Consider the following 26,998-nt stretch of genomic DNA (forward strand, 5'->3'; position numbering starts at 1 on the left):
ATTGTCACTAAGATTATTTATGAAATAGTATGTGTGTATACAGTAGGTTGCTTTCATAAATAATGGACTGAAGTAATTGAATGTGATAACTAATTGTATCAACAGTTTTTGACGCTTTGGCAACAGCATAAAATTACTATTTACAATATTTTATACTGAAGATAATTTTTTTGAACAATGCCATTTTCTGCAAACACCAGCTATACGGATACAGAAAATATTCTCAAATGCCAGTGTATACACCATGCTTTGTTGTTCCCCACAGGGGTTTGAATAGAGCTTTTAGAACAAAAAATGTTGAAACTGTATCATTAACTACCTTTTCTTTTCTCTTTAACCACCGCAGTAGTGTTAGAACATACCATTATACTTTTCATCATTTGTAATGCAAGTTTAAAAAAAAAATAAGGTCTGATTCCTATACCATCAAATCCTACCAAAGAAGTAAATGTTAAAATATTTTATTTGGTTGACTTGTTTGTATGAATTCACATATTTTGATGACTTTAAATATTATAAGAATCTAAAGAGCAAAATTCTAATCAAAATAAATTGCCAATTCTTTCTTTTAATTTATAAACTCATTTTTCATAGAATAAGTTCACCTAATTTAGTTAACATACAGTGGAAATCCATATACAAGAATTAAATTTGTCTTTAGGTTAAGAAACATATAACATATATATGAGTTGTTAGAATTTAGTTTTTTTTTAATGACAAATATAAAACCTAATATAAAATAAAGCCCTATAGTTACTGAAATTTTTCATTAAATAATTAAATTGAAAGTATTGACAAGTTATATAGAAAATCGAAGTAACACAAGCCACAAAATTTCAACTACCTAAAGTTAATTGTTAAAATTGTTTCTTCTGGTATATTGTTGGTGATTATGATAAACATGATGTAAACAGGTACACAAATCTTTTATCAGTTACATAACATTCATCCAATTAATATTCTATATTTTAGATAGCATGTAATTACTAATTGCATAATATTTTATAACAATTTTATTTTATTTTTTAATTTTTATTTATTTATGATAGTCACAGAGAGAGAGAGAGAGAGAGAGAGAGGCAGAGACACATAGGCAGAGCGAGAAGCAGGCTCCATGCACCAGGAGCCCAACATGGGATTCGATCCCGGGTCTCCAGGATCGCGCCCTGGGCCAAAGGCAGGCGCTAAACCGCTGCACCACCCAGGGATCCCCAATTTATAACAATTTTAAAGGGTAACATTATATCTAAGCTCAAATCAGCCCTATCTTTTCTGTTGCACGTGGCTTTCTCCATTTGTCGCAAATGATTACATTAAATTAAGCATCTGTGTCAGTCAGAGAAAGACAAATACCATATGATTTTACTCATAAAAGGAATTTAAGAAATGAAACAGGGAAAAAAAGAGACAAATAAAAAAACAGGCTCTTAGTTATAATCTGAGAAGAGAGGGTTACCAGAGGGGAAATGGGTAGGGGAGATGAGTGAACAAGGTGAAGGGGAATAAGAATAGATTTACCTGAGGAGCACAGAGCAATGTATAGAATTGTTGAAATCACTATATTGTACATCTGACACTAAGTTAACACTGTATGTTATACTGGAATAAAATAAATAAATAAAATAGGTTTCTGTGGATTTATGATGAAAATTTACTTCTAAATATTTTCCAGGATAAAATCATAAAATAAAATGATTATGATTTATCTATATAAAATATAATTACTATTTTTTATGCTTACCTTCTGAAGTAATATTGTTTTCTGAGGAGAACAGTCAAAATCTGAGGGAAAAAAAGAAGTGTGGGAGGCAAATAAATTATAATTTATCAGTGTTGTCAACTCTGTCCTAAAAAGAGGGCACCCAGACCAACTAATGACTTGTGAGTTATATCTGACAGACGGTTCATTGCCCTATGATAACTTTATTATGCTTCCACTAAAATCATTGAAGCCAACTTTGTTTTGATACCACAGTCACTTCACTGTAACACTTTTATTGCATGGCAATTAATATTTAATATTAAAATTATCCAATAATCTTGTGTAATCTATATTCACAAGGTCAGATAATTGTTGACCATCAGAGTCAAAGGTAGAAATATAACTGGAAATCACAAAGCACTCGGTATGGTCATTTCTACTAGAGTATCATTGCTTTTAACCCCTCTCAGATGAAAAAAAAGATATATGTATGCATATTAACCATTTATATTCACATATTGTTAAGTATTTCTATATGAACCATCTATATCTATATTAGGCATGATTTAATATTGATGCCTCAAATCTAATCCCTTTAAATAAACATAATAATATGTACTTAAATATGCTCTTGGGACACAATTCAATTTTTATTCAGTGTTTTGTGTTCTTTTTTTAAAAAAAATTATTTAAATTTAATTTGCCAACATATAGTATAACGCCCAGTGATCAATTCATTGTGTGCCCTCCTTAATGTGTTTTGTGTTCTAAAACACTTTTCAAACTGCCTACGGCAAAGACTGGCTATGGCCTATCGGAATGTATTCTTCTTTCCATCTCCCTCTTGCACTCCCAGCTAAAAGACTACATCTTTGCATCCTAATCTTGACTGCTAAGTATAGTAGTAAGTATAGTAAGGTGACTTCTAGCTAGTCGGGAAGGAAAATTTTGGGGTGGGGCTTTTAGGAGACTTCTGAAAATGAAAACAGTCCTCTAGCACATCTTTCCTTTACCTTTAACCCTTTCCTCCAGTTGCCTGGGATTCAGACAAGATGACTGGATCACTAACACCCCTATGGGATCAGAGGAATAAAGGATCAAGTAATCCTAAAGCTAGAAACCTATGATAGAGAGTAAAACAAAAGGAGAAGCCTGGCGTTTTGATAACTCAGAGCTGCCACACTGACCCTGTTCTGCCTACATCCAGACTCCTTTTATGTGAACAAAGAATAAACTGCTATCATTTGGCCTTTATGTTTGGTTCAGCCAAGCCAGATGGTAATTGATACAGTTTTGAAAGTCTTTTGAATACAGTTTTCTTTCTTTCTTTCTTTCTTTCTTTCTTTCTTTCTTTCTTTCTTTCTTTCTTTCTTTCTTTCTTTCTTTCTTTCTTTCTTTCTTTCTTTCTTTCTTTCTTTCTTTCTTTCTTTCTTTCTTTCTTTCTTTCTTTCTTTCTTTCTTCTTCTTTCTCTTTCTAAGAGAGAGTGCAAGGGAGAGAGGGAGGGACAGAGGGAGAGGAGAAGAGAGAGAATCTTAAGCAAGCTCTACACCCAGTACAGAGCTTGATGAGGGGCTCAATCTCACTGCCCTGAGATCATGACCTGAGCCAAAATCAAGAGTTGGATGCTTGGGTTCCCTGGGTGGCTCAGCAGTTTAGTGCCTGCCTTTGGCCCGGGGCATGATCCTGGAGTCCCAGGATCAAGTCCCACATCAGGCTCCCTGCATGGAGCCTGCTTCTCCCTCTGCCTATATCTCTGCCTCTCTCTCTCTGTGTGTATCTCATGAATAAATAAATAAAATCTAAAAAAAAAAAAAGAGTTGGACACTTAACTGAGTCATCCAGGTGCCCCTAGGTACAGTTTCTTAAACTAATTTTCATGATTGCTTATTTTGTCCCTCCTTGCATCCCCAAATAAAAGACTTCTTGGGGAAGGTCTTTAGAGTGGTTACTAAAGAGAAAGAGTAGTAAAGGGATGTGGGACTTGTAGGGAAAAGAGAACAGAAGCCAGGAGAGGTAAGGTGAGGAGAGGAAAAAGGAGGGTTGGGAGAGGATGGAGGGGGAAAGAGAGGAGAAGAGGAAGGGAAGGAGGAAGGGCGGTAGAAAAGAAGGAAGGAAGGGAGGGAAGGAAGGGAGGAAGGAAGGAAGGAAGGAAGGAAGGAAGGAAGGAAGGAAGGAAGGAAGGAAGAAAGAAAGGAAAGAAAGAAAGAAAGAAAGAAAGAAAGAAAGAAAGAAAGAAAGAAAGAAAGAAAGAAAGAAAGAAAGAAAGAAAGAAAGGAAGAAAGAAAGAAAGAAAGAAAGGAAGAAAGGAAGAAAGGGAACATGGAATTTAGAGTGATCTCTGGGAAACAGAGATAGTATCATATTATCAAGGAGGTGAGTAAATAAGAGTATATCTTGGAGACAAATGTAAAAAATGTTTACATAGCTTGGGCATTGTTGGAAAAGTCTTTTTCCTCTCTAAGAGTCTAGTTGCATGAGTGTTAGATCTTTTGTTACATTTTCACAGGTTCCTGAAGCTATGTTATATTTTTTTTTCAGCTTATTTTCCCTATTGTTTAGATTGGGTAATTTTTATTGTTCTATATTACCATTCACAGATTATTTCCTCTGTGCAGCTCTTGAACTCATTGATTTGTTTTTATATCAATAATTGCAATTTTCAGTTCTAAAATTTCCCTTTATATTTTCTTTATATCCTCTTTTTCTTTGCAGAAACTATTTTTCTATTGTTCTAAGTATATTTTAACTCTTCATTAATTGCAGTCACTTTAATTTTTGCCAAATAAATTTAACTCCTCTGTCACATCTGTACTGATCTTTTTCATTGTTTTCCAGGATTATTGAGATATACTTGACACGTAATATTTAAGGTGTACAATGTGATGATTTAATACAAGTATATTTTGTAAGACGATTACCACAATGAGGTTAGTTAACTCATCCATCACCTCACATAGGTAATGTTTTTTTTTTTTTTTTTTTTTGGTGGTGAGAGCTTTTCAGATTTACACTCTGCAATTTTTAAGAATACAATATTTTAACTACACTCACAATGTTGTACATTGGATCCCCAGAAATAATCTAAAATAGAATAGAAAGTTTGTATTCCTTGACTACCTTCACCCATTTCCCTCACCTCCGTATCCCTGACAACCACCAATAAATCCCTGTTTCAATGAGTTCAGGTTTTAAGATTCCACATGTAAGGAGCATCGAATAAAATACTTGTCTTTATGACATACTTCACTTAGCCTAATGCTCTCTAGTTTCATCCATGTTGCCACAAGTGTCAGGGTCTCCTTTTTTTATGGCTGAATTATATCCCACTGTGTGTTTGCATTTAGAAGGGTGTATATGTATGTATGTGTATACACACACACACACATGCACATTCCATATTTTCTTTATCCATCCATCCATGATGGATACTTAGGTTATTTTCATAGCTTAGCTATTCTAAATAACGCTGCATCACAGGAGTGCAGATATCTCTTTAAAAAGAGTGATTTCATTTTGGATATATACCTAGAAGTAGGATTGCTGGAACATATCATAGTTCTATTTTTAATTTTTTGAAGAACCTCCACATTGTTCTCCACAGTGACTGCACAAGTTTACATTCCCACCAACAGTGCACAAGGGTTTCCTTTTCTCCACATTCTTACCACCACTTGTTATTTATTAGCTTTTTGATAATAGCCACTGTAGAAAGGTGTGAGGTGATATCTCATTGTGGTTCTAGTTTATATCTCCCTGAGGATTAGAGATGTTGAGAACATTGTCATGTACCTGTTGGCAACCTGTATATGTCTTTGGAAAAATGTCCATCCAGGTCCTCTGACCATTTTAAAAATTGGAACATTTGTTTAGTGCTATTAAGTTGTATGAGTTCCTTCTATATTTTAGATGATAATCCCTTATCAGATAGATGATTTGCAAATATTTTCTACCATTATATGGGTTGTTTTTCATTTCATTGATTCTCTTTGATATGGTTCTAGTTGTTTATTTTTGCTTCTGTTGTTTGTGCTTTAGACGTCATATCTAAAAAGATCATTGTTGTGACAACATCAAGGAGATTTTCCCTTATGTTTGATTTAGTTTTATGGTTTCAAGTCTTACCTTTAAACTTCGATTTGCTTTGAGATAATTTTTGTGAGTGGTTAAAGATAGGTGTCGTTTTATTCTTTCACATATGATGATGCAGTTTTGCAAAGCCATTTATGAAAAAGATTACCTCTCCCTCATTTAATATTCATGGCTCCCTTGTCAGATATTAGCTGCCCATCTATGTGTGGGTTTGTTTCTCAATTCTCAGTTCAGTTTCGTTAATCTTTGTGTCAGTTTATATGTTAGTACTGTTTTGATCACTCTAGCTTTGTAGTATAGTTTGAAATCAGAAAATGTAGTATCTCCAGCTTTTTTTTCCCTGTTTGTGTTGAGCTTGTTGTTTTGCTCATATGTGTTTTCTTCCTAAGTTCGTTTAGTTGTCCATGTGATTTTGTAATTCACTGAACTGCTTTAAGAGGATTAATCTGAATTCTCTGGCTGACAGTTCATGGATCTCTAATTCTTTTGACTCCAGTGTTAGAGTTTTGTAAGTTTCCTTTGGTGGTGTCATGTTTTAACCCAATTGTCCGTAATCCATGTATACTTGTGTTGCTATCTGTGCATCGAGTTATGTAGTCTTCTCTTCCAGACTTTATATAAGTTCACTTTGGCAGGAAAAGACTTTCACTGGTCAGCTCATCTTGGGGTACTGGACAGGTCAGCCAGTAGTGTCTGTGGGCAGGTGAGATTTGCTATTGGTATGGTATCTCTCGTTGGGAAGGCTGATACTTGTGCTCTAAAGTTGGGAGGTGCCACAGGCTGGGCTCCACAGCTGGGAGAGGCTTCTGGCTGTGTTCTCTAGTCAAGTGGAGCCAGTACCTGGGCTTTGAAATAACAGTTTTTAAAAATAAAGATTGTATTTATTTATTCATGAGAGACACAGAGAGAGAAGCAGAGACACAGGCAGAGGGAGTAGCCGGCTTCTTGCAGAGAGTCTGATGTGGGACTTGATCCCAGGACCCTGGGCCAAAGGTGACACTCAACCACTGAGTCACCGAGGTGTCCCATGAAATAACTTCTGGTCATAAAGAGTCACAGGCTGTATTTCCCTACAGCATGGTACCAATGGTTGGAATCTACTACTGGGCAGGCCTGTGGGGCGTGGTCTGCAATTGCTTCCAATTAGGTGGAGTCTCAGGGTGTGATTCCCAACTAGATTGTGCTGCTAGCTAGACTTTGTGTTCAGGTAGGGGCATAGATCAGGCTTTACAGCAGGGCAGAGTCTTAGACCTTGCTCTGAAAACAAGTGTGGTCTCAGGCTATGTCCTGAAATTGTGAATTTGGGCTTTGCAAGTGAATCAGCCATAGCTGAGCTATGCTGTTGGGCATGGTTGTTGGCAGGGCTCTATGATTAGACATGGTCCCCTGCTTTACCCCCCACTGTGTGTGGCTGGAGACTGTGCTTCACATTTGGACTAACTGGCTGCCCAGTCTTCCGGATCAGGTGAGGCCATAGGCTATGCTCCACGATTGGATTGGGTCCCTGGCTGGAGACATCACAGGCTCTTCAGCAACTAGACAGGGCTGTAGGCTCAGGACTGCCTCTGGGTGGGTTTATTGGATGGGCTCCATCAGTTGCTCAGGGTCACTCTTCAGGCTCGTGTTTTATGTGGGGCCAGAGGTTATATTCAACTGTTGGGCAAGGCTGTTTCCTTGGCTCCTTGCCTGAGTGGGTCATAGAATATGCCCTGATGCTGTTGGGCATATGTGGTCACATGTCCCAATAGGTGAGACTAAACACTAGGCTCCGCAGTTGGGCAGGACTGTGAACTGCTCCCCTGCCCAAGCAGGCCATGATGTCTTCTATGGCTGCTGGGCTTCTGTCCCCTCACTCTAACTTTACTTAATTACAAATTCACACAAAAATCAATATAGGACATGGATTACTTTAACTAGGCAGAAAGAGTATTGTCCACATTTCTTAAATCCCTGGACTACTGTTTCCTTGAATCCATCATGTCTCATGATCATGTTGATTTAGATTATTTCCATGGCTTGCCAATTCAGGGGTCATGGAGGAACCGATGTTTTGTTTTTCCAAAGCACCAAATCCAAGACTTTGCTATATATTATGTTAGGCAATGACCTGCATTATTTAAACAAACAAACAAAAACACAAAATATTTTCAAGAAACAAAGTCATTTGCCTCAGACACAGTGAAAAACAAGATAAAACAAAACACCTATTAAAAAAATTCAAAACACTGAGCCATGAGCCAAAGCATTAACCATTTTAAATTTCTTGCCACTGTTTCCTTTAGACCATGGTATCTGTGAATGAAACTTGAAGTCCTCTGATTCCATCTCCACCTACTTGGTCTTACTTGGTCTCTGGTCTCTGCATTCTTAATGACTTCCACTCCTAGCAAGACTCATGGATGTGAATTCTATGGCACACTGCTTGCTTATAAGATAGAGCTGCTATCGGACACTAATTGGAAACTTTATAACTATTCAACATAAAGATTCACTCCCTAGACAATCAAAAATTTAGAAGGCAAAAAAGAAAAAAAGAAAAAAAAAGAAAATTTAGAAGGCAAAGAGATATTTATGGTTTGCTAGAATTTTGCCAAGTTACTCTCACTCTGAGACAACTGGCTACCTTATTTAAGATCAAGTTTTTTTGTTTTTGTTTTTTTTCAGATTAACAGGGTACATTTTGCTAATTTGCCTAGTAATAAGCATGCGACATAACATTGATCAAATATCTAGTTTACATGGGAGCGTTTTAAAAATAATATGCTTTGTTGCACACATATTTTACCCAAACATATACTTCTATTTCTAAAAAAAAAAAAGAGGCTGCCGAGTACGATTTACATTAGCATCCCACATACCTCATAGTCTCCATAGGTCTAGAATGTGCTATTAAAACGTGTCTTCAAGTTTAGCAAAGCATATCTTTAAAAATGTCAAACATTTGCTAAACTTAACGGGAAGTGATTTAGTAGACCTTTGGGTATTGCCTGCTTTTGGATAAAAGTTGTGTTGAAAGAAGCCAATAATAGATAGTAATATCTGAAAATGCTTTATACCTGTAAAGTTGAAAATGAGTTTAAACAGCTTTATTTTTTCTCACCATAACCTCTAGGATTCAGGGGAATTGCAAGTTCTTTTGGTTGAATTCTGCCAATTGACATAATTTATGAACAGAAGGGAGACTAGGTGCAAGTTAATACTTCAAAAAGATAGCTCAAAATGCATAACTTTCCTAAGGCAATAGGGTAGGGCAAACTGATCTTCAAATGACTCTTACTCAAAAATTCTCTCCTTTGCACTCTTGCAGGGTAGAACCATTTATTAACTTGGACGTATATCAACAAAGAAACATTATAGCTTATCTCTTAGTGGTGTAGAAACTTTTGCAAACGGGTCTCCAAATAGGGCAATACAAATACAGAGAAAAAGTTTTACCCACCTGGCACTTTCTCCAAATGTTGACTGGCTTGATTAATTTCAGGAATATCTTGAAAAGATCTTTCCTAGTTAAGAAATCAAAAAGAACCTCAATGTGTAACCATTTGTTTGGGGAACATTTTTTTCTCATGTTGGTGTTTCATGTGAGCTTAGCAATATAAACTTTAGATACATTATTTTGAGATAAGAAGTGAACATATAGAATGTTTATTTTCTGTACCCTAAACAATAAAGAATTTATGATACACAAATAATCATATATGATAGAAAAGTGATTTGTTAAATTTTGTTATTGGATCTCCCTATATTCTGTATATGAAAATGTGCAGATGGGAAATAAGACAATGCCTCAAGGAAAGAAGTGATGATGTTACTAAAAGCTCCAATATCATATATATGCTTTGTTGAAGAAAGAAAGGTAGAAAAAGAAAGAAATATTTCCATTCTGACTTTATTTTCTGTTATTAGACTCATATTGGTCTTCTGTAAAGTGAAAGAGAAGAATACTAGAAACAATGGACTACTTGTGCACTATTTAGTTCTTTGTGCGTGACCAAATTGATTATGCCACAACATTATAGTTGAATTCTAGTCCACTTAAAGGACAAAACCAATATGGTGGCTGTGATGTGTACCTGAACATTTATAAATTAGGTCCTTTTGAGCTCATATGTCTTTATCCCTGGTCAGTTTATATAATTCCAAATTTTGAATAGAAAAATATAATCATGTAAGTACACTAGAATTTTAAGTCCTGAATTTATATTCAATATTACAGAAAATATAGACATTGCACATAAATTTATGAATACTATAACGAATAGGAGTATAATGAAGTTGTTAGGTGTCAGAAAAATACTTAGACTCAATTCTACATCCAGTGGTAGCTCTATGATTCTGGGGGCATTGCTTTCTTAACACTTTACAGATAAACAAACACCTAATACCAAACTTATAAGATTGTAGGTGACTAAATAATACAAGGCCCAAATATGCTTAATCTACTCTCTGGCACAGAGTTAGCAATAAATAAATGTTAGCTCTTTTAAAATTCTCATATGACTGAAAGTGGAAAAATAATAAAGTTAGTCCTCTGCACAAGTTTAAATACATTTTTAAGCATCTCAGTAAGTGACATAATAATTACAGCTCATTAAGTTTTAGATATTTTGGAAAATTGTAAATTCAGTGACTTCTATAGAATGAAAAATATATGTTTAGTAAAGCCTACAGAGAGATTAAATATAGCATAGTTTAGTAAAAGTCAATTATGCAAATACCAAATTGAACTAAGTATTTAAATTAAATAGACCATAAAGTGTTCACCAGATACCTGCAGTGCTACCTTTTTTTTTTTTAATCTTCCCATTGAATTCTCTATCACAAGTCAGATATTTTTAACAAAGACCTTTCTTCCAGTTGCTCCATCTCATCTCTAAAATTTTTCTAACATTAACCATATTTCTAGAAGTTTTGGGCTAAAATTTACAAGTTTTTTCATTATTGACTAAAATACCAAACTCCTTCTTATCTTAGAAAAATTCTGTTTGACTTTGGCAAGTTCTTTAAATTCCCTCAGACTGCAAAACTTGGGCTAAGAGCAGGAAACTCTTATTTATTCCAGTTCTAAAATTCCATGTTTTGCTCAATATGGAGACTTTCTATGTTTACGTATTTAAATAGGTGTGACTGTGACAATGTCAAGACTAATCTTGGCCACCAATGACACTAGCTGGAGGGCCTAAACTCTTTTCTGGCATTATGTGTATGAGATTAGGTAGGTCATAATTACATTACTTGTAAAGAATAAAAAAGTATCCCAAACATTAAGATGAGTCTGAAAATGTTATTTACACTTGTTCTGCCCTTTCACTAAATGGAGATTAAAACACAATGTAGCATCACATTAATATAGTTCTGGTTTTTAAATCTTTCTTAATAATAATGATAATAAAACTACTCCTTCATTCATCCTGTACTGTGCATTATACATGGTGCTTTACATATGTTAGCTCAGTTAATCCCATAGGCCACACTGAGTACTAGCATTTGCTGAGGCTTTCAGATAACATAAGCACAGGAATAGTTCTTTATAGCATTTATTTCTGACAATCACCTAAGCGTTAGGTGCTATGCAACTATTACCATATATACAGTTTCTTCTCCTGATGAACAAGAGAAATGCAATGTACATTTAACATGAAATTTTGAAATTTGGGGCCCAAACCACAGAGAGTTAAGAAACCTACTGAAGATAATATATCAGGTGATTTTGACTCTGATAAGGAATTATAACTTTCTAGTAATAACAAAACCAAAAGAAACAAAATTTTCAAAGGAAATTTTCATTGTTTGCAATGATTAAACATCCAGAACACCTTTTTTAATTGCTGACTTTTTTCTGATCTTTTAAAAATCATGGATGTATTACTTTGCATATTGCCAAAAAATCATGAAACTTCAAATTCAAAAATACACTTTGAGACTCAGAAAAAAGGAAGGAAATTACTTTGACTAGTAGCTGCATTTATGCTTGGACGGTTATTATTTATTAGTAATTTGATTATTAGCATCTTTCAGTATATATATATCATGAATAATATGTAATGGTATATATAAAATATATATAAATATATTATCCTATAAATATATATATTTGAATGTACTTAATGATATACTTTCATAAGTAAATTTAAATTCATGTTTCATCAGCCAACCAGATATCCCCCTGCTATAATTTTATTTTAAAAATATTTTTTGCTCTGTGATCAGCTTTGCCGTTTTTATGCAACAGAAAAATTGCATTTTTAAAAACTAAGTTCTGTTTATGAACTTTATATTTTTTATCCTCAGATAACTGTTTTACAAAAATCAAAATAACAAAGCAACCTATGAGAAACAGGGAAACAGAAGAAAAAAAATGCTCAATATTCCAATTCTCTAATTTTTCCAAAAATATTTTAGAATGTATTACTGAAAACCAACATCTTCTTCTCTGCTTGACAGTTTTATCTTTGATTCAGTTTTACTAAACATCATCCCCAGACCATGCAACACTGAGATTGTCTGCTTAAGTACCAAAGGCCAATAACAGAGTTATTTTGAAATATCAGTGCATCGCCAGGACTTTCATTTTCCTGTGGTCAGGCCAACCCAGTCTGGGACTGCCACTTATGTGGACCTGAGAGCAATGACTGGTTCCTGCTTCAGTCTGTTTTGGTAATAACTGTGCTTATGAAAAATTGATAAACAAAATAATGCCAGCTTTTTCTTTTAATTCATCTTATTGCATTGAAGCAGTTGAATGTAATAAAAAATGCAATTGGGATGTTACTGATGACTTTTTGTTTATACTGCAATTTTTATAAACTCCTATTTAATTCCTTTTAATAGTTTAGTTTGCCCAGTTTTATTGTAGAAATCATGGTAAAAATAAATGAAAGTTTGTGAAATGGTATAATTTTTCTTTAATAATATATCTTCCAAATAGATTAGCAGAAATGAAATTACTGGAAGAAGTATATGAATATATTAAAATGCATAATATATATTGCAATTTAGCTTCCAAATGAAAATGAACACATAATGCCATTGGAATTATTGACAGTTTTATAGACAAAACTGTACTAAGTTTTGGGTTTGTGTTTCATTCATTTTTCATTTACAGTTCACTACTGAATACCTGCCACAGGCCAGCCACTGTTCTCAGTTCTCTTGTGCTACTTCAACGGACTTTTCCTACATGTAGGTGTGTAACCTCTGGGTTTGGCCTTTGTTTTTGAATTTTCTGCTCAGATTGGTTGCTCAGTTTCCTACTAAATGTGTTTTTATTGTGTGGGCGTTTTATTTACATTTCTTTCTGATTAAAAACTCATAGTTTGTTAATAATCATCACAAGAGTATGTAATACAAAGCATGAAAGTCTCTAGTAGTAGTTCAAAAAGATCACCAGCAGCAGCTTTCCCCATATGCTTTTCAATATTCTAAAATGTGTTTTATTTAATGAACAGAAATATATAAATTAATATATAAAATTATGTCTACTAATACATATTTAAGCACTTACCAAGAAGTAGGCATTACTCCATGCATAAATAATATCTCACTTAATTCTTATATCCATGTGTGGTATATAGTTTTATTTTGTTCATAAGCTATTCTTTATTCTGATCTAATGGTATATGCTCACAAAACATTATTCTCTTTCTTCCACTCATTTAGTTTTTCTCAAAAAAGAAGTAGTCTGGATCATTCTTATGTTTTCCTTCCAATCCATTGTCATTGTATTAGTTCTACCTACTACCTCTTTCAAGAGTTTACTGTTTTCAAGAATCTTCTCCCATCCCAATTGCTAGCCTGACTTCTCCCATCCCAATTGCTAGCCTGACTCCCAATTGCTAACCTGACTCACCCAGCACTTGCTTAAAACTTTAAAAGTATCTTTACCCTTAGGGGCAGCAAAAGTTTGCTTTGGAAGCCAAATACTAGAATAGTATTTGTCAAATACCAAAGAGACAGGTTTTCCTCTTTGAACTTCAGCTATAAGTTATCTTAGTTATACTTGGGTAATCTGAATGACTTTGAATCTTATTGAAAAATAAAATATGAAAAAGTACAGAAGAGAAAAATCACAGAGAATAATATCTCAACATATCTTACCATATATATTTACCAATGGGGAATATAAAATATTTATAGAGCAAATACATTAGCTATATGCCTGTCCTATACACTATCTCTATTTTAATTTCTCTTGTAACTTCATTTTTAATGTGTTTAAATTAAAAGCATCATGTTCAGTTAATAATTTTTGTTAATGCACTTTCTTCTTTATGATTTTTCTGTAACATCATCATGTCAGTTATTGCCCTTGATGTTATGACCTGACTGTGTCAACTCATATAAACCTTGACTTAAAAAGCATTCTATAAAATTTCAATACTTCACACAGGTCAATATATTACGCACAGTAATTTTGAATGTTTTTGAAATTTGGGGAGGACTTAAAGTAAGGGACATATTACAGCATGCACTGAATGTAAAAAAGCTATATATAGAGAGAGCGTTCTCACAGCCAACAGCCAAAAAATGTCTGGTATTTTTTTAAAGACCTTCCTTCCTTCCTTCCTTCCTTCCTTCCTTCCTTCCTTCCTTCCTTCCTTCCTTCCTTCCTTCTTTTCTTTCTTTCTTTCTTTCTTTCTTTCTTTCTTTCTTTCTTTCTTTCTTTCTTTCTTCTTTCTTTCTTTAGAGAGGGAGAGCACACAAGTAATAGGAAGGTAGAGGGGAAGGAAGAGGGAGATAGAGAATCTCTCAAGCAGACTCCCCGCTCTGCATGAAGCCCGATGTAGGGCTCTATCCCATGCCCCCCAAGGCTACGACCTGAGCCAAAACCAAGAGTTGGATGCCCACTCAACCCAGATGCCCCTGATAGTCTGTTTTTAACCTTCTACATTGCATAAATAAAGCCTCACTTCATCTCCATTTTTCTCCTTTATCAGAGTATACTTCTTCATTCTTCATAAGGAGGATTTTATGCTATTCAGAAATCAGTAATGTTTACTGCATACCATAGACCCGAGAACAGAAATCATGTTAAGTGACACCTGGATCTCAGAATAAAAACCAAAGGTAGAAGTGCCAACCAGGTTAGCATTTTCTTGTTTCTTGTACACGAGTCTTAAGAAACGAATAATTTTAACTAAATGAGCTATATAATTAAGTCCATCTATCAAACAGAAATATTACTATTTTATGGGCTATATTATAAAGACCACAATAAAATAAAACAATACAATCATTAGGTTATCTTATCTTACCTAGGGCAACTGGTTCCCATATTCTCTTTAGAGAAAAAAAAATGTCTTTTCTTTCCTAAACCACATATGATTTCTTAGAATTTTAAGAAATTGACTTGCTTCAGGCAAGCAATTCTGTATCTTTTCAGGCAGTCTGCTTAGTTTTCCTCTACATTAACTTTATTCTTAACAAAGCTTTTTCTTGGATATCTAAGATTTGGTGGAGAATAGACATACCAGTCCCCTCTAAGGGATTCAAATAAGTCCTTATTTTGGTAATGGCCCATTGTTGGACAATGACTCCATCCAGGAGAATGGGGTATTATGAGTGAACTGTGGCATGTGTGTCATATATAAAGTTAACGACATGTGATTGACAACCACACTAGCTCCCCTCCACAAAACAAACCAAGAAACATGGATAGGAGAGAAAAAACTAAATTTAAATGTTCTAAATTTTGATTGTATGATGACTGTTTGACTCTTGAAATTTACTAAAATTTGTAGAATTTAAATAAAAAGAGCCGAATATTAGGATATGTAAATTATCTTCATTAAATCTGCTAAAATAAAGTGCAATTTAAAAGAAATGTATCTCCATATCCTAGCTGCATCACTGATTCATGATTTGCATTTACACTGAACCCCAGTGATTTCTACTTAGATTTTAGTCTCATTCTCCTGAGTGTTCATTTCAGTTCTCATCCATCCAGACATTTCCATTAGTCAAGAATTGTGGGTTGGTTGGCCTTTCCAGTAGATTGATCTCTCTTGAATTATGCATCAGAGAATTTTCTTAATATTGCTAGAATATCTATGGTGACCTTTTCTATTTTCTAGAATGGGTATAGGATATTTTTATATTTTGCATTTTTAATTATTTTAATTAATTTTTCCAGAAGGGGGAATTGAATTCACATATTCAGACCAGTGTTTTGACTTATATTCCCAATATTCTTTTATTACATATTTTGCAAAGGTCTATTCAGTATCTATCATTGCAGTTGATACTTGTATTAGCTTACTAGGGCTGCTGTAACAAAGTAGCACTATTTGAGTAGCTAAAGCAATAGAATTTTTTTTTTTCTTGCAGTTTTGGAGGCTAGAAGTCCAAGATCAAAGTGTCAGTAGGGTTGTTTTTCCTAAGATCTATGAGGGAAGGATCTGACACAGCTTATAGATAGTGGTCTTCTCTGTTTGTCTTTACTCTGTGGGTATTTTTTGTTCAAATGCTTTTTTCTTACTAGGACACTGGTCATATTAAATTAGAATGACCTCATTTTATTTTAATCACTTCTTTGAAGATCCATCTCCAAATATAGTGATATTCTGAGGTACATAGGACTGGGACTTCAATGTATAAATTCCTAAAGAGGCAAACTTTAGCTCGTAACAATACCTTCAACTTAAAAAAAAACATATAATCAGTGATATTAATATATCATAAATATTGGGATGGATTTTAGATGTACCAGCAAAGTAGTGAGAAAAACTACTTAATGGGAAGATTCTATTTCTAACCAAAATAGATTATTTTGACTATTATCAGAAGCTCCTATTGCAATATCATACCTTGCTTTTTATACACCCATTTTGGTGTCTTGTTCATTCAACTATCCTTTCCAAAAGAAGTATAAAATTATAAGCATTTAATGTGCAATAGGAAAAAGACAAATGCAGATTTATATTTATTTTGGTGTGTTAAGCCATTTTGGAAATATGGGGAGAAATCATATGCCACGGAGAAAAGAATCATATAAAAGGAACTAAATACTGCAATGTACATGTGATATGCCATAACTATTTTAAGTCTTAAATTTAACACCACGATGTTTATTGACACTGCAAGCACCAGCTATGAAAAGAACATGATCTTATACTCAGCTTTTATTCCTCTTCACAGGCTGGTGCCACTGCTGTCAGACTTTCTACCTGTAACTGAGATCGATGATATATAGCTCTTACTGATCCCTAAGGGCATTTCCAAAGTAACCATGCAAAACACAATCACCAAAAACAACTGGCATTCCTAATGTAGGAGATTGTGTCTATATAAGGACCTGTTCTAAATTCTTACATGTCCCCTTTGATGAGCAATTTCCTCTGGTGATTTTAAAATAGATATACAACAAATTTATCAGTAAAACTGAAGCAGATAATATCATTACAGAGAGATAAAGTTAGTGGTTTTACCACCATGTCAACATTTATCAATTCATCAGGAGGTCTCTAATGGGTTTTTAGAAAAGAAGCACATTTTCACTAGATCCCATTAATTTAAAATGACTACCAGCATATACTACCAAGATAAAATGCTAATGTACAAAAAGGAGAAATCAGATTTTTAAATTAAAGTTCCTGAATTTTTCTGAGGCATATTACAAAATCTATTACCTTTGGGTTTTCAGTTATACTTGGTTGCTTCAGTCACCACAAATTCATCAACATTACAGAGAATCATACAATAGGAAGAGGAAGCAGAAGCATCAGTCACTGGGCTACTGGATAAGAATACAACTTTCATAGAGACTCTGGATTTGTGTGTATATATACATATACTGTATATACTCTATATATTCATAATATTCAATATACATATGCTCATATAGATTTCACAAAAGAGATTATAAAACTTCTTCTGCATTGGTGTAAAAATAATTGTCAGGAAAGTCAATGTAAATAAAAAATGTGATTAAGGTAAAAGCCAAACAAAATTCATATTGGTGACTTTTTTCTTATCAAGAAATTATGCAGATTATCCCATTATTCTCAGCTATTTGATGAACAATTACATAGATTTATTACGAAGTTTATTCTCTTAAGACATAAGAAATACACTACAAAGTTGATTATTGATATCTAAAGTAGCATTGTCTGTGTTCCCTTAGGTCATGATGCTTCTGCTATAAAATTGCAATATTAAGCATTCTCTAGAGAGCTCTTTATAATATTATCAACTTACTTCATTATTTTCCTCTCTTGGCTACTTAATATAATTCAAACTTCACTGCCCTTAATTTACATTTTTTAAAGATTTATTTATTTATTTATTTATTTATTTATTTATTTATTTGGGGGGGTGGAGAAAGAACAGGGGGAGAGATGGAAGGAGAGGAGGAAGGAGAGCATCTCAAGCACAGTCCACACTGAGCACAGTGCCCAATGTGGAGCTCTCTCCCATGACCCTGAGATACATGACCTGAACCAAAACCAATAATCAGACGCTCAAATGACTGAGCCATCCAGGTGCCCCATCTTAATTTACAATTATGTAGCCATTTGGCACTAATCTACTTTTTAAAATAATAAAAAGTATAAATCCCAGATGTAAATAGTAAGAGAAAAATTTAAAAATCACAAGCTGAGTGGAATTCACAATCATATAGCTCCTCATACTTTATTCAAATATATAGTTATTTTCAAATTTACTCTTATATCTAAAAAACATCCTATGTGATAAAATATACTTCTATCATTTTCTATTATTTAATGTAGCATTGAAGTGACATTTGAAAAGTGTCTTATAAAATTAAATATCACATTCACATATATTTCATAACCTTGTATAGGTTTTATTATGGTTTTTGGCTAATAAGGAAGAATTTTAAACCTCAAAAACTTCAAGAGAATTGCTCAATATTATATAGCTAGTAAAAACAGCTTTGTTCCTTGAAGATACATCTCCTTTGTTACTGTCCTATCCCTATCACCCATTTTGTGTACAAACACTGCGATTAGTTTATCTATAGTCACTGGGTCTACTTTATCCAACCATATTTCACTGTATTGCAAAAAGACTTTCATCTCCAATGTCTCTACAATGACATTATTCTCATGAAGATCACTAGTAACATATTTGTAGATATATTAAAAACTAATTATCTAAATAATTGCACATCTTTGCACATTTGACACTGTTGATAATTCCCCAACTCTGATCTCTTTGTTACTAGCAAACTCCCTACTTTTTTCTTAAACCTGACCACTCTTTCTTAGTCTTCTTACTGGCGTGTTCTTTGAGGAATTCTTTATCATAAAGTGCTAGCTTTTATCTCTTCATTCTACGTATTCTCCCGGAGAATTCTACTTTTTTCAAGGCTTCAATTTCTGTGTGCTTAGTACACCTAATCTCTGTCTAGAGTTCAGAATGCTCTCCTGAAGTTCATACTTTATATTTAAATCAGATTTTTTAAAAAAGATTTTATTTATTTATTCATGAGAGACAGAGAGAGAAAGAGAGAGAGAGGCAGAGACACAGGCAGAGGGAGAAGCAGGCTCCATGCAGGAAGACCAATGCAGGACTCGATTCCCGGACCTAGGATCATACCCTGAGGCAAAGGCAGATGCTCAACCACTGAGCCACCCAGATGTCCCTTAAATCAGATTTTTAAAAAAATATTTATTTATTTATTTATTTATTTATTTATTTATTTATTTAATTATTTATTTGAAAGAGAGTGAGAGAAGAACAAAGTTAGAGGAATGATGTCACCCAACTTCAAGAAATACTATATAAGCTATAGTAATCAAGACAGTGTGGTATTGGTGAAAGAATGGAAAAACAGATCAATGGAGCAGAATGGAGGGCTGAAAAAGAGACCCACATAAACTGATCTTGGTAAAGGAGCAAAAACTGTAACATTGGTGCAAAGATAGTCTCTTCAAAAAATGGTGCTGGAACAATAAGACATCCATATGCAAAAAATGCTAGTCTAGACAGAGACTGACACCCTTCACAAAAATTAACTCAAAATGGATCAATATTTCAGATTAAAACATAAAATGCAACACTCTAAACTCTTAAAGATAACATAGGAGAAAACCTAGATAATCTTGAGTATGATAATGACTTTTGATAGAACACCAGAGGCATGATCTATGAAAGAAACAATTAGTAAGTTGGGATTGATTAAAATTAAGTATTTCTGCTGTCTAAAAGGCAATGTCAAAAGAATAAGAAGACAAAGCACAGCCTGGACATAAACATTTAGTAGAGGCAAATCTGATAAAGGACTTTTATCCAAAATATACAAAGAACTCTTAAAGCTCAACGTCAATTAAAAAAATTATTTAAAAATTGGCCAAAGATCTTAACATAAACTTCAGAAGGAAAATATACAAATGGCAAAAAAAGCATACAAAAAACAGGCATACCCCCAAGTTATTGCAGGTTCAGTTCCAGACCATTGCAGTAAAGTGAGTATCACAATAAAGCAAGTCAAATGAATTCTTTGGTTTCTCAATGCAAATACAAGTTATGTTTAACATTATCCTGTAGACTATTAAGTGTGCAATAGCATTATGTCAAAAAAAACACAATGTACATACCTCAATTAAAAATAATCTATTGGTAAAAAATGCTAACCGTAACCTGAACTTTCAGTGAGTTGTAATCTTTTTGCTGGTGGGGTCTTGCCTTGACATTGATAGATGCTGACTGACCTGGGTGGTGGCTCTGGAGGTTGGGGTTGCTGTGGCAATTTCTTAAATTAAGACAAAAATTAATTCTGCTGTATCAATTGACATTTCCATTCATAAATGATTTCTCTGTAGCATGTGATGCTGTTTGATAGCATTTTACCCAAAATAGAACTTCTTTCAAATTGAAGTTAGTCCTCTTAAGCCCTGTCACTGTTTTATCAACTAAGTTTATGTATTATTCTAAATCCTGTGTTGTCATTTCACCAATCTTCATAACATCTTCATTAGGAATAGTTTCTATTTGAAGAAGCCACCTTCTTTCCTCTTCCATAGAAGAAACTTCACATCTGCTCAAGTTTTATCATGACATTGTAGCCATTGAATCCCATCTTCAGGCTCCACTTCCAGCTCTAGTTCTCTTGCTATTTCCACCACATCTTCAGGTACTTCTTTCATTAATATCTTGAATCTCCCAACATCATCCATGAGGGTTGAAATCAACTTCCTTTAAACTCCAGTTCATATTGACATGTTGACCTCTTCCTATAAATCATGAATGTTCTTAATGACATCTAGATGTTAGGCCCTTTCCAGAAGGTTTTCCATTTACTTTGCCCAAATCTATCGGAGTAATCCCCATGCCACGATAGCTTTACAAAATGTATTTCTTAAATAATGAGACTTTAAAAATAAAATTAGTCCTTTATCCATAAGCTGCAGAATGGATGCTCTGTTAGTAGGCATGAAAACAACGTTCATTTCGTACATCTCCATCAAAGCTCTTGAGTGAACAGGTGCATTGTTGATGAGAATTATTATTTTCAAGTGCATCTTTTTTTTTTTTTTTTCTGAGTAGTTCTCAACAGTGGGCTTAAATTTTTCAGTAAACCATGTTGTGTTTACAACATCCAGGGTTTGTTCTTCCATTTGTATGGCACAGGCAGAGTGGATTTTATCTAATTCTTAAGGGCCCTGGGAATTTTGGAATGCTAAGTGGGCATTAGCTTCAACTTCAAGTCACCCACTGCATTAGCTCCTAACAAGAGAATCAGCCTGTCCTTGAAACTTTGACCCCAGGCACTCAGTTCCCCTCTCTAGCTATGAAAGTCCTAGATGGCATCTTCTAGTAACAGGCTGTTTCATCTACACTGAAAATCAGTCGTTTAGTGTAGCCACTTTCATTAGCTAGATCTTTTGGATAATTTGCTGCAGCGTCTACATCAACACTTGCTGCCCTACCTTGTACTTTTATGCTATGGAGATGGCTTGTTTCCTTAAACCTCATAAATCAACTTTATCAGCTTCCAACTCTTCTGCAGCTTCTCACTTCCTCAGCCTTTGTAGAACTAGAGTTAGGGCCTTGCTCCTGATTAGGTTTTGGCATTAGGGAAATGTTGTGCCTGGTTTGATCTTCTACCCAGACTACTAAAAGTTTCTCCATATCAGCAATAAGGCTGTTTCGCTTTCTTATTATTTGTGTGTTTACCAGAATAGCACTTTTAATTTCGTTCAAGAATATTTCCTTTGGGGGCACCTGGGTGGCTCAATACTGAGTGCTGCTGTGGCTGCAGAGCAACGAGAACTCTCATTTACTGCCGCTGGAAATGCAAAATGCTACCGATACTTTTGAAGATGGCTTGGCAGTCTTCCATATGTACAAAAAATATTCTTACCATATAATCCAGCAATCACATTCCTTGATATTTACTTAAAGGTGTTAATACCTTATGTCTACACAAAAACTTGCAAGTGGATGTTAATAGGTAGTTTATTCATAAGTGTCAAAACTTGAAAGCAAATGAAAATGCCCTTCAGTGGGTAGATGGATTAATAAAATGAATAAAAAGACATAGAGGAATCTTAAATGCATATTACTAAATGAAAGAAGCCATCTGAAAAGGTTATTTATTGTAAAATTCGAACTATCTGATATTCTGGAAAAAGCAAAACTATAGAGATGCTAAAAAGATCAGTACTTAGCAAGAGTTGGGGATTGTGAGGTAAAATTGAAAAGAGAGCACAGAACTTTTAGGATGTGAAACTACACTGTATGATACTATAACGATGAATACATGACATTATACATTTATCCAAACCCATAAAATGTACACCACCAAGAATGACTACAATGTAAATTGTGAAGTTTATGTTTTAAAGATTTTATTTATTTACCCACAAGAGACACACAGAGAGAGAGAGAGGCAGAGACATAGGGAGAGGGAGGAGATGCAGGCTCCATGCAGGGAGCCCAATGAAGGATTTGATCCCAGGAATCCAGGATCACACCCTGAGCTGAAGGCAGACACTTAACCACTGAGCCACCAAGATGTCCCTAAATTATGAAGTTTGAGTGATTATGGTATCTCAATGTGGGTTCATCAATTCTATAAGTACACCACTCTAATGGAGGATATTGATAATGGGCAAGCTAAGCATGTCCAGGGACAAGTGGTATATGGGAATTATGTCTTTTTCAATTTTGCTATAAACTTAAACTTACTCTAAAAATACTCTTTACCTATGAATAAATAACAAATTTTAATGAACTATTTCTCTTGAATATGATTAGATAACATCTATATCCATTCCTTTAGCATCTTTGAATACAGTAGGATATAATGGCACAGCATGAATTTATTCCTTCCACTTGTCCAATTTCCAGATACTTCTATAAATGCATTAATCATAATAGTACTTTTATGTAGAAACATTATTCACTCAATTATTTTTATAAGAAGAACATTTTTAATAGTATTCTATGAAATGAATGAGTCAGGCAAAAGTTATGCTATATAAGGTTATTTTTTGTTTTTCTTGTAACCATTTATTTATATTGTGCAGGTTTTAAGCAATGATGTAAAGCTGTTGGTAACACTGAAGTTGCTAAATTGGGTCACAAGGAGTGAAAAGTTGTCACAGTATTTTTGGATCAAATGAAACAACATTGTCTGCTCTCTTGTTTAACTTTTCAGCAATTTAGAAGACCTAAAAAGATCTTTATATATGTTTTTTTTCCTCCCAAAACCCATTTCTTGTTATTTCCTCCACAAGATAATTAGAGATGGATACCACTTTTCTGGCAGCCATGTCCTTAAAAAAGCCTAAAAAAAGGATAAATACAAATTAATAAGGGCACTATAATAAGGTCATAATTAAAGAGGAAGACTGACTTCAAATAAGTTAAATTTCTTTTTTAACTTTACAACTTTAATACTCTCTCCATAAATACATCCATTTCTTACTAACAGACCAGTATATTTTAAGTTTATGCCTATATAATGTGACTCCCTCTCCTCAGAAAAAAACAAATATGTCAGGAGAAATAAATGGTGAAAATCACTTTGGGATGGGATTTCTAAATGCATAGTAAATTCAGATAACATTTCTTCCAAAATGTAGCATGGCAGCACTGTAATTTCTCTCATTGACTGCCAAACTGATCGTTTGGAGCAGATCAAGATAGCCAAAATAGGCACTTGTGATAGGTTTTGAATTCCATTCCCTGGATATTGTCCATGCTCCAGAACTACTACTAGTGTAAACCAACTTCAGAAAACAGTAAATGTTAAAAAAAAAAAAAAAAAAAAAAAAAGAATAACAATCTTCAAAGTCAAAATTAACATTTTGTTTTATTCTCTAGGAGATGAATCACAGTTTCTGATTTTAAGCTTGAGGCTGCCTAGATTACTCCTAGACCATGGCTATTCCCCCTTAGTTTCTAGAAGTTTTCACTGTATTCACTTTGATAGTTAGGCTAAATCTCATCATGTCCTTGTTAAAACACCAGAGAGTATTACATTTTGACCTGGAAATTTCTGGGGTAATGCTATTCTATTTTTAATAGAAAAATACACTATTTTTATTCCGTTTAACAGAGAACTAAATAATCAGAAATCAGTGATTACAGGCAATTCATATTGATGAGCTCTCAGAGGGGATCTTGACATCAGCTTGTGAAGTTACAATCCTTTCATACACCTGGATGGGAGAAATATCATGGATTTCTGGGAGAAACTAGGAGTGGCTATCTCATAAATTACTGTATTCTGGTTACATTTCACCCTACTTTGACATAGAGCTTTATGTTTTACCTTCTCATGCCATAAGAAGGTATCAGCCAAGATTTAGCCTGCCCATAATTTGGGATCAGACTCATGAATTTACTCTTTTTTAAGATGATCTTACATAGAGGATTAACCTTTATCTGCATTTTACTTTATTGAGGTTTTCATAATGAAGGAAGAAGTGAGGAAGGCAAGAAAAAAAAGGAAGAAGAAAAGAGAGATCAGTTAGATATTACTGAAGTTGTATTAGAAAGAAATGGTAATAATTGAATTAGAATCATGTCGATAACAATGGGAAAAGAGCCAGATTTTTGTAAAACATACAAAGAAATAAGTAGTTGGCATAATTAGTCAAATATTTCATATGTAACATAAGATAAGTAATCCTTAAAATCACTTGTATGAAAGGAAACAATTTTCAGTAAAAATGAAGAATTCCCTTTTACACAAGTTGTCACATCTTAGAAATGGAGCATATGGGAAATAGAATCTACTTTATTTCTAAATTGGTCTGTCCTTGTCTTTTTCCTTTAGTACTGATACCTGGAAATTATTTCTAATCAGCTAGTTTTACAGACTTAACAAGAAAATAATCAAAAAGGACTATGAAAAGACTGAATAGTAAGTAGTGTTTGTTTGTATATGTTTCATGAGTTTTGCCATTCCAAAAGTCCCTCATTTGTTAGGTTGCTGAATGTCATATTCTTAAGACAAAGTAGATTTTTCTCTTCTCATAAGTGAAATTAGTAACACTCTTTGTACCATTATCACTGAAATAGATTTTTATTTAGTAAGTGGCAATTGCTTTTTTGTTGCTGTTTTATGTTTCAATTAAAAATTTCATTTTATTGCATGGCACTGCTCCTTATTTCATAAATTTTAAACAAATACAGAATCTATGACATTATTTCTCATGATCAAATATGACAAAATTAATGATGTATTATTTCAGCTTTATTGAAGTATAATTGATAAATTGTATATATTTTATTTTTTTAATATTTTATTTATTTATTCATGAGAAACACAGACAGAGAGGAGAGGGAGAGAGGCAGAGATACAGGCAGAGGGAAAAGCAGGCTCCATGCAGGGAGCCTGACATGGGACTCGATCCTGGGTCTCCAAGATCACGCCCTGGGCTGAAGGCAGCACTAAACCGCTGAGCCGCCTGGGCTACCCAATTGCATATCCTTTAAATGTATAATCTTCCCATTCATCTGTCAATAGCCACTGCAAAGAACACAGGAATGCAGATATCTCTAGATAGTAATTTCCATTCCTTTGGATACATACGTAGACATGGGATATCTAGATCATATGGTAGCACTATTTTTAATTACTGGAGGAATTTCCATTCTATTACCCACCCTAATATACATTCCTATCAACAGTGTACAGGGTTCTTTTAACCTCACATCCTCCCCAGCCTTGGTTATCTCTTGTTTTTTGTTGTTGTTGTTGTTGTTTTGTTTTTGATAGTAGACATCATAGCAAGTGTGAAGCAATACTCCCTTGTGGTTTTGACTTGCATTTTCCTGATAACTAGGAATGTTGACCACCTTTTCATTTACTTGTTGGCCATTTTAATAATATAGCCTTGGAATACAGTTTGAAATAAGCAAGTGTGAAACATCCAGCATTGTTTCTTTCTTAAGATTGCTTTGACTATTCCTTCAGTGTGGGGCAGCTCTCTGCACACATTCCCTAGCTATCTGCAAAGGCTTGCCCTCACTGCCCTGTGATCATGCACAGAGAGTTGGAGATATATGTGGCTGAAATGTGCAGAACACTGGGGGTGTCCAAGGACTACGTGAGGGATCTGCCAGTGAGGTATCCCCAGTGGTATGTGGGAATTATTATTATTTTTTTTAAGATTTATTTATTTTAGAGGGGTAGGAGGAGCAAAGGGAGAGAGAGAGAGAGAGAGAGAGAGAGAGAGAGATTCCCAAGCAGATTCTGTGCTGAGCGTGGAGCTTGATGCGGATCTCAGGGCCAGAAATGAAACCAAGAGTCAGATACTTAACCAATTGTGCCAACCCAGGCACCCCATAAGTCTATTCTTACTCTGGAGTCTGAGAACCTTTTAGAATTTGCATGTCTTAAATGCCCTCCAAGAGCCCTAGCTTCTGTTCTTCCAGCCCTCTCCCATCCCCTAATCTTGCAGCACCTCAGTATTCAGACAGAAGTAGGCTTTGTGGGTAGCATCCAGCACAGCTGAGGAAGTAGGAAGCTCACATATACACTCTCCTTTTTTGCACATGGGAGAAATGGTAGGATGAGTGTCTCTTGGCACTAAGCTGTGCCATCCAGGAAGGGTGATGAGGATAAAGTGAAACTTTTCCTATCCTCTTTTTTTTTATAATTTTTTTTTATTTATTCATGATAGGCACACAGTGAGAGAGATAGAGAGGCAGAGACACAGGCAGAGGGAGGAGCAGACTCCACGCACCGGGAGCCCGACGTGGGACTCGATCCCGGATCTCCAGGA

General features: G+C 34.4%; 1 long non-coding RNA gene across 1 annotated transcript in view; it reads right to left on the reverse strand.

Annotated features, from left to right (window-relative positions):
* The window catches only part of LOC140608409 (uncharacterized), a 102,963-nt gene that overhangs the window by 68,481 nt on the left and 7,484 nt on the right, over positions 1-26,998 (reverse strand). The window contains exons 2-3 of the long non-coding RNA XR_012010429.1: positions 9,232-9,295; positions 1,742-1,782 (exon numbers count right to left, since the gene is read on the reverse strand). This is a non-coding gene — a long non-coding RNA (uncharacterized lncRNA). The remainder of the gene's footprint in view (positions 1-1,741; positions 1,783-9,231; positions 9,296-26,998) is intronic.

Source organism: Canis lupus, chromosome 17 (genome assembly GCF_048164855.1).
Source record: "Canis lupus baileyi chromosome 17, mCanLup2.hap1, whole genome shotgun sequence".
Classification (NCBI taxonomy): domain Eukaryota; kingdom Metazoa; phylum Chordata; class Mammalia; order Carnivora; family Canidae; genus Canis; species Canis lupus.